This window comes from Leopardus geoffroyi, chromosome X (assembly GCF_018350155.1).
Source record: "Leopardus geoffroyi isolate Oge1 chromosome X, O.geoffroyi_Oge1_pat1.0, whole genome shotgun sequence".
Classification (NCBI taxonomy): domain Eukaryota; kingdom Metazoa; phylum Chordata; class Mammalia; order Carnivora; family Felidae; genus Leopardus; species Leopardus geoffroyi.
Genome location: NC_059343.1, coordinates 14266685 through 14276800, shown reverse-complemented (window position 1 = coordinate 14276800; position 10116 = coordinate 14266685).

The following is a 10116-nucleotide window of genomic DNA, read 5'->3' as shown; positions in this document are numbered from 1 at the left end:
TTAAAACTGAGTAACTTAATTTGTAATGCCACCTAACCAGGAACATATCAATGGTAATACTTTGCAATATGCTGAAAGAAATGATCATGTGAAGTCTCCATTGTCAACTATTCCCAGTATGGAACATTCACTCCTTCCTCAGGATACCTTGAAAAACACATAGCCCTCTCATACAGACTGAGGGAGGGCACTGGTGGTGATCTATATATTAAATAACAATAAAACTGAATCTGCCTATCTATTGATTCTGACATTTGCTCTCTATACCCCAGTGTGTTATCTCACTTACTCCTGGGGTGTGACCACCTCATTTTGGAGACCACTGCTCTAGAGAATCCAAGGCCATGTCAAAACATGGTGGAAAACCAAGTGGAGGATTGAAGGCAATGAAAGATATACTATCTCACAGAGAATCACTTACCACTGGCAGCAGAGGGGTTTGGTAGGGTGGGCAATATTTCTCTGAATTGAGAAATGCATCCTTGAGTTCTTGACTTTTGCATCTGAAGGAAGAAAGAGGAGTTTGATGCATGTATTACACAGCTAGAGAAGGGTGGAAAATTGGAAATGAGGGCCAGAGTGTACAACACAAAATTGTTGTTCTCGCCTGGTTTGATACAGTGGTTTTGAGCCTTGATGGAGAAAGGTATTATTGATATATAACATGGAAGGAACTATTTTATGAAGCACTCTGATGAGACTGAACACACGGATTTTTGCTTTGAGGCTCAGGTGACAAAGAATATCACATGGCAGAGAAGAGAGACATACTCTAGACTGCTGCCCCCAAATGAACATCTCTCTGCTACTGCATCATGGACCATTTAAGGAGCATAGCAAGAGAGCACAGTCAGTGGGGAAATCGAAGTTCTTACCCTCAGCAGAAGTACTGGGAAGAGACCTCATTCCACTTTTGAGTAGATGACACTGACAAGAGGAAGCCATTGCGGGAGAGGAGGAAATTTTGATTCTAGTGGATGTGTGGAAGCTGTGGCTATCGTATCTGTTCATGAGCTCCCTGTGAAAACCCTCCAGGGACACCCAGGAATACTTGCCTGGGAAGAGGCTTTTCTAGAAAGCTGTCTGTTCAGGCTGCTATAACAAAAATGCCATAAACTGGCTGGCTCATAAACCAACATTTATATCTCACAATTCTGGAGGCTGGAAGTCCAAGATCAGAATGCCAACATGACTGGGTTCTGGTGACAGCCCTCTTCCAGGTTGCAGACTGCTGACTTCTTGTTGTATCAGCACATGCTAGAAGGTGTAAGTAACTCTGTGAGATCTCTCTTATAAGGGCACTAATCCCAATCATGAGGGCTCCATCCTTATGACCTCATCACCCCCCATAGGCCACCACCTCCTAATGCCATCCTCTTAGGGGTTAGGATTTCAAAAGTGAATTTGGGGGAAGGGTGGCCCAGATATTCAGACTGTAGCACTGGTGACTCTGAATAAGCAGGTGGAGTTAAGATCCAGGGAGTTTGGATTAATTTGACCTCATTCATATCCCCCAGGAGACATTTGGGTTACAATAATAAGTTGGGATTTTTTTTACTATCAAAAAAGCAAATGATTACTTAACATTAAATAAGTATTTGTCCAGTTTGCCTTGGCACTTGCAGAGCCAGTCACTACTGCAGTGAAAATGACAATGGCTTTTTACCAGTTCACTTCACATGAGGACAGTTTTTGATGCAGGGGAATATTCTAAAGTATCAGTTGATCACCTGATATTGCCAAACAAATGATTGGGAAAACTAATAATATCAGTGCTTCTAGGCAGGTTTGCAAGGGCAGACTTGCTTCCTGTTGCCTAAAGTTGCAGGATTATAGATGTTAGAACCTGCCCTATAAATGAGCGCCATCGCTCCTCTTGGTGAAATCATTTGTACATCATATTTTGTGGCTCTGACCCTTAGATTCTTCCAAGTTGAGTAATAATTTATATTATTGGATGAATTCTTGCACCTGTAATTTATAAACCTAATCATTCCTACTCAAATCCTTGCCATCTCACCTCCTCATAGAGTCGTGATTTAATAGCTCAGCTGTGAGTTGAAGTCTCAAATTACCAAAGCATCATAACTTTTCCCACAAATACTCTAAGACATGCAGGAGGAAGCCAAGACCCTTGAAATCAGTTGCACCTCAGGCAGGAGTGTCAGCTAACTGCAAGATGAACACTTTTGGAAGCTTGTTTCACTTTTTCCGGATGCTGGGAGGCTATTTAATGTGCTGGAGGAAATTTGGGGTAGGTGAGATGGCATCCCGACATCTTGAAAGTGTTAAGAGATTTTCCAAAGATACCTTAATCTATTTCCAGTGAGTAGTTTCCCATGGCTCAATATAACAAATAATCACAGCCCAATTGCACTTGCCAAAATACATAAACTTTTTGTATTGGGTAGTGAATTTCATCCAGAATGCTATCTGTAGTTTGGTTTCATTTGGAGATAGTTTTCCTGGAGGATTTTGGGGGGAAGGAAGTCTCTTGTCTTACATTTCTTTAAAAACAAAGTTCTCTTGGGGCGTCTGGGTGGCTTGGTTGGTTAAGCGTCTGACTTCAGCTCAGGTCATGATCTCACGGTCCGTGAGTTCGAGCCCCGCGTCGGGCTCTGTGCTGACAGCTCAGAGCCTAGAGCCTGTTTCAGATTCTGTGTCTCCCTCTCTCTCTGCCCCTCCCCTGTTCATTCTCTGTCTCTGTCTCAAAAATAAATAAATTAAAAAAAAAAATAAAAAAACAAAAAACAAAGTTCTCTTTGGAAAAAACTCCTAAATATTATGAATTTATATATATATATATATATATATATATATATATATATATATATATATACACACACACACATACAAATTTATAAATATATAAATTATATATGTATATATACATATATATCTGAAAAAACTCATATATATGTGTGTGTGTATATACATATACATATATATGCATATATTTAAGTATACATATATTTGAGTCTTTCATTAGATTTCTAAAAATTGACCCTGAAAAAGTCAGGAATATAGATTTCATTATATACAGAGATTTAATGAAAGACTGAAACACATTTAATCAGGAAGTGGTCAGCTTTTATCTGAAACCCTGCATGTACTATTGGGAATAAAGGTTTAGCTTATATGGAAGTGATCACGGGCAAAAGAAACTTGGAGAAATGTGACATATTAGAAATTGTCACAGATGAATTTGAGAAATCAGTTGCTTGAAGAAAGACATAAGAAACGGCTTTACAAACTTACCCAAATGCCAATTAGAATTTAATACTCCTCCTCTAAAAGTAAGCACTCCTTTGGTAATCATTAGCTTGAAATAAATTCATGAACATTAATTAAGCCCCCTCCATGCAGGATGATTAAGAGACAATTAATAACAGACATTTAATACCAGTCAAATTTAGTAAACATTTTTCTTTTGAAAGTTTTTGTTCATTTGCCAGATAGGCAAAAAGTACTTGACTCTTGTGGTGTATCTTCTAGAAAATGTTGTGTTTGGAGTTTGAAAGTGGCACCCTGGGAAACAGTGTGCTGTTACCATGGTCTTGGAATGTCATAATCCTGAATTCTGCAACTATCCTGCAGCCAAATGCCAAAGCAATTTTGGGCAAGCAACCTAATGCTTCAGATCCTCTGGTTTCTAATCCCATCATAAAGCAAATATAATAATAACCTCTCTCAGCTTCTTAACACTTTCCACCCTTGGCTTCAAGGCTGTTCCTCACAATCTTTCTAATCTCTTCTTTTACTTTGCTCACTCTCAGTGGCATAGCTAGTATATTATACACCTGGAGCAGATCATTTTTTTTTAAATGCCTTTTATTTCTATGCCAAAATTATTTCTAGTAGCAATCACATAATAATCATAATGATACTCTCTTAAATTGTTCTTTAGTTTTAAAATAAATAATTAAAAGTTAAAAAGAAATTTTGGTGTGGACAAGATGGCTTAGACACATTTCTCCCTGCTCCCCCTGCTAAGTACAACTATAAACCCTGGAAAGAACTCAAGAGGCAACCAAAGGAGCCCTCTGGAAGATGGGAAGAGAAAGCCAAGCTGGTTTGAGATCCTGGGACTATAGGAACAACACAGCAGCAGGATGTCTTATACCTCCCTTTCCTCTCCCCACCCAACAGAAGAAGGCAACCCAGACCCAGCATTTTCAGACCCTCAACCTAGCGGCACAGGGCAACCTAGGTGGGCTCATTTCTCTACCAGTTCAGACAGTAGGCCCTCTGACAACAGCAGGTGATCCTGACAATACTGGCAAAGGGGATCTGTTAGGAACCTGGCTAAAAGCAAGCAACTAAAGGAAGTGCTGTCTTCCCTTGCCAGACCGGAGACTCTCCTTCCTTGCCAATAGACACCTAGTGGTAGGTTGGCCCTGGAAAAAGAGATTCTGCTATACACAAGTTGCCTGGCCCAGGAAACATTCTTCATCTTTGTGGGCCAGAGACTTTCTTCTTCTACCTAGAGACATCAGGTGACCCTGACTAGGGCAACTCCTTTGGTCCCCTCAAGCAGCACCCCAAGAGACCACTGGGAGTTCCTGCAGCACCAGATAAACCAAGCACTCCAAAAAATACTGCAAAGGCTCTGAAAACTAAGCTGTCATTCAAGCCACACCACAAAAATAGGTCAGGACCTGCATGTTAAACCTAAGCAGGTGACTACCTACTGAAATAAAAGATTTAAATGGGACGTAGAGTCTCACAACATAGTAAAAAGTCCAGGATACAATAAAAAAATCACCCATCATATCAAGAGCCAGGAAAATCACAACTTGAATGAAAAAAGACAAAACCTATGCCAACACAGAGATGAATCAGATGTTGGAATTATCTGATGAGGAGTTTAAAGAAGCCATCACAAATAAACTTCAACAAGCAATAACAAATTCTTGTGAAATAAATGAAAAAAATAGAAAATCTCAGAAAAGAAATACAAGTTATGAAAAAGATTAAAATGGAAATCTTCAAATCGAAAAACACAATATCCCAAATTTTAAAACTTGCTAAATGAACTCAATACTAGAGTAAATATGTCAACAGATAGAATCAGTGAATTTGAGGACAAATAATAAAATTTACCCAATCTGAATGACAGGAAATATATTGAAAAAAAAAATAATCAGACTGTCAGGAACTTGTGGAACGATAAGGAAAATATTCAGAGCATTGGGGTCCCAGGAGGAAAGGAGAGAGTGAGACTGAAAGAATATTAGAAAAAATAATGATTTAAAACACTCCAAAGAAAGAAAATGCACAGATAAAAAAATATGAGCAAGCCCCAACAGGATAAAAAATTTTTTAAATCATATTAAAACATTATAGGTAAACCTCTGCAAACTAAAGGCAAAGAAAAAATCTTTGGTAATGACACATTACCTATCGGAACACCAATTTGAATAGCAGTGGATTTCTCATCTGAAACCATGGAAGACAGAAGGAAGTGGTATAATATTTTTTAAATTCTGAAGGGGAAGAGTATCCTTTAGGTGTGAAGGGGAATCGGGACATTTGTAGATAAAGAAAAATTAAAAGAATTTGTTGTTACTAGACTTACTCTTAAATAATGTCTGCAGTAAGTTCTTCAAGTTATAAAAGAAGGAATCTTGAAGCATCAGGAAGGAAGAAAGTTAATTTTGTGTCCGGCAACTTAGCTGAATTCGTTTATTAGCTTTAGTGGGTTTTTTGGTGGAGTCTTTAGAATTTTCTGTGTATAAGATCATGTCCTCTACAGAGACAATTATATTTCTTCCTTTCCAATTTAGGTGTTTTTTATCTTTTTCTTGCCTGATTGCTGTCACTACAACTAGAAGTAGGGAAAGTGAGCATCCTGATATTACAGGAAAAGCTTTACCTTTGTACCCTTTGTACCCTTTGTACCCTTGCGTATGATGTTAACATGGGCTTGTCATATATGGCCTTTGTCATGTTGAAATACATTCTTTTTATACCTAATTTGTTAAGGGTTTTTTTTTTTATCATGAAAGGATGTTGAATTTTTCTACATTTATTGAGATGATATGGCTTTTATCCTTCATTCTGTTCATGTTATGTATCATGCTTTTTGATTTGTATATGTTCAACCACCTTGCATCCCAGGGTTAAATTCCACTTGATCATGGTGTATGATCATTTTAATGTGTTGTTGAATTCAGTTGCTAGTATTTTGTTGGGGATGCTTGGATCTATGTTCATCAAAGATATTGGCTTATAATTTTCTTTTATAGTAGTATGCTTGTCTGGCTTTGGTATCAGGGTAATGCTGGCACAATAAAATGAGTTTGGAACTGTTCCCTCCTCTTCAATTTGCTGGGAGAATTTGAGAAGGATTGGCATTAATTCTTCTTCAAATGTTTGGTAGATTTCACCAGTGAAGCCATCTGGTCCTAGGCTTTTCTTTGTTGGGAGGTTTTTGTTTTTTGTTTTTGTTTTTATGTTTTTTGTTTTTGTTTTTTTGTTTTTTGTTTTTTTTTTTTTTACTGATTCAATCTCCTTATTCATTATTACTTTGTTCAGATTTTTTTCTTTTTTTAATGTTTATTTTTGAGAGAGCACGAGTGGGGGAGGGGCAGAGAGAAGGGGACAAAAGAACTGTGAGATCATGACCTGAGCCAAAGTCCAACGCTCAACCGACTGAGTCGTCCAGGTGCCCTTGTTCAGGATTTTCTATTTCCTCATGATTCGGTGTTCGTAGGTTGTACATTTCTAGAAATTTATCCATTTCTTTTACGATATCCAATTTGTTGGCACATCATTTTTCAAAGTAGTCTCTTGTTGTGATCCTTCTTATTTTTGTGCTATCAGTTGTGATGTCTCCTCTTTCATTTATAATTTATTTATTTGAGTCTTTTCTTAGTCTAGCTAAACTTTTGTCAGCTTTGTCTTTTCAACCCCTTAGTTTCATTGATCTTTTTCATTGTTTACCTAGTCTTTATTTCATTTATTTCTGTCCTAATCTTTATTATTTACTTCCTTGAACAACAGAAAGAGCAGCCATATGAGTGAATACGGTAGACTATCCTTCTCTGCCCAAATTTTACAAATTGTATTTTATGATTGAAACAAAAGTTATAACACCATCTGATACTCAAGACAATAATGGTTGAAGGAAATGAGAGTAAAGGGACCTAAATGGAAGCAAGATTTCCATACTTTACTTGAAGTGGCAAAATGTTAATATAGTAGACTGTTACATCACATATTTATGTTGTAATATCTAGAGCAGCCACTAAGAAAGCTATGCAAAGAGACATCCAGAAACACTATGAATATTTTAAGATGTATTCATAAAAAAAGTTCATGTAATCCACAGGAAAACAAAAAGAGAAGGAAGAAACTATAAAAATAATAATAAAGGCAGACTTAAGTTCTAATATATCAGTCATTATCTTAAATGTAAATGGTCTGAATACACCACTAAAAAGGCAGACTCACTGAGTGAATTGAAAAAACAGGACCAAATATATTCAGTTTATAAAAGAATTCACTTCAAATTTCATGTTACAGGTAGGTTGAAAGTAAAAGGATGGAAACAGATCTATACAGACATTAATTAAAACAATCACAGAGGCTATATTAATATCAGATAAAGTAGACTACAGATGAAAGAAAATTAGCAGAGACAGGCACATTACATAATAATGAAAGGGTCAATACATTTATTAGCTATAATGACTCTGATTATATACGCACCAAACAGCAAAGCCTTAAAATGAATGAAAGGAAAACTAATAGAGCTGAAAGTTGAAATAGACCAGTTCACAATTATAGGTAGGGACTTTAACATTTGCCTCCAATCAGTTGAAGAATTATTAGGCAGAAAATCAAAGAGGATGTAGAAAATCTGAACAAGATAACCAACAGTGTCTAATTGGCATATATAAAACACTCCACCTAACAATAGCATCTATGTAATGGTCACCAAAATAGACAATATCTTGAGCCATAAAGCAAAATTCAAAGAATTTGAAAGCATTGAGATCATACATAGCATGTTTTCTGACTGTATGGAATCAAACTAGTAACCAATAGCAACAAAAAAAGAGAACAAGAAAATCTCTAAACACCTGAAAATTAAGCACTCCTAAATAACTCAAATGTCAGAGGATGTCTCCAGAAAATTAAAAATACACAGAAAAATTTAAAATAAAAACACAACAGAAGAAAACATATGGGATGTAGCTAAAGCAGTGCCGAGAGGGAAATTTATAGCAGAAAAGAGGAAAGATCAAAAATCAGTAACCAAAGTTTCTATTTCAAGAAGCTAGGAAAAGAAGAGTAAAATAAACCATAGCAAGCAGAAAGAAAGAAATAATAAAAATCAGAAGTAAATGAAATTGAAAATAGGAAAATAATAGTAAAAATGAAATACAATTTTGGTTCATTAAAAATAAAATAATATTGATAAAGTTCTAGTACAGCTGATAAAAATTAAAATAGAAAAGAAATAAGTCACCAATATCAGAAATTAAACAGGGGATTTCACTACAGATCTTATTAATCATTAAAAAGTTACTGATGGTATACTACAAAAAATTTACACCAATAAATTTAACAACTTAGAAGAAATGGACTAATTCTTCTAAAACCACAAGCTACCAAAACTCAACCAAAACGAAATAGATAATCTGGATAGTCCTATGACCACTAAAGAAATTGAATTTGTAATTTTAGAACTCCCCTAAATAGAATTACTGAGGCCCAGTTTCATAAGAGAATTCTACCAAACATTTAAAGAAGAGTTAACACCAATTATACCAAATCTTTTCCAGAGAATAGAAGAGGAGGAAAATTTTCCAACTTATTTTATGAGGCAGATGTTACCCTGACACCAAAACTAGAACAACTAGGCCTCCCGAAAAACCAAAACCCAAAAACCACAACACACTAGTATCACTCATGAATTTAGACACAAAAATCCCCAACAAAATATTAAATATAAAATTCAACAATGTATAAAAAGAATACACCATGACCAAGTGGAATTTATTCCAGATATGCAAGTCTGGCTCAACATTCAAAAACGCACCAATGCTGATCTATGGCAAAGGAGCAAAAGCAATACAATGGAGTAAAGATAGTTTCTTCAACACGTGGTGCTAGAACAACTGGACATTCGCATACAAAGAAAAGTAACCTAAGCACAGACCCTACACCTTTCACAAAAATTAACTCAAAGTAGATCATAGACCTAAATGTAAAATGCAACTATAAAACTCCCAGAAGATAACATAAGAGAAAACCTAGATGAACTTGGGAATGGCAGTGACTTTTTAGAGCAACACCAAAGGCATGATCAATGAAAGAAATAATTGGTAGGCTGGACTTCATTAAGGTTAAAACGTTCTGCTCTGCAAAAGACAATGTCAAGAGAATTAGAAGACAAAGCACAGACTGGGAGAAAAGATTTTCAAAAGACACATCTGATATAGGACTGTTATCCCAAAATAAAAAGAACTCTTAAAATTCAACCGTAAAAAACAACCCAATTAAAAAATAAGCCAAAGACTTTAACAGACACCTCACCAAAGAAGATGCACAGATGGCAAATAACATATAAAAATGCTTCCTATCATATGTCATAATGGAAATTGAAGTTAAAACAACAGTGAGATACTACTACACACCTATTAGAATGGCCAAAATCTGGAACACTGACAACACCAAATGTTAGCTAGGATGTGGAGCAACAGGAACTCCTATACATTGCTGGTGGGAATTCAAAATGGTACTGTTACTTTGGAAGACAGTTTGGTAGTTTCTTAGAAAACTAAACGTGTTCTTACCATAAGGTTCAGCAATCATATTCCTTCGTATTTACCCAAAGGAGCTGAAAACTTATGTCCACGCAAAAACCAGCACATGAATACTTATAGCAGCTTTATTCATAATTGCCAAAAGTTCAAAATGACCAGGATGCCCTTCAGCAGGTGAATGGATAAATAAACCATGGTACATGCAGACAATAGAATATTATTCACTAAAAAGAAGTGACCTATCAGGCCACAAAAAGACGTGGAAGAACCTTAAGTGCATATTACTAAGTGAAAGAAGCCAATTGACTGACATTCTGGGAAAGGCAAAACTATGGAGACA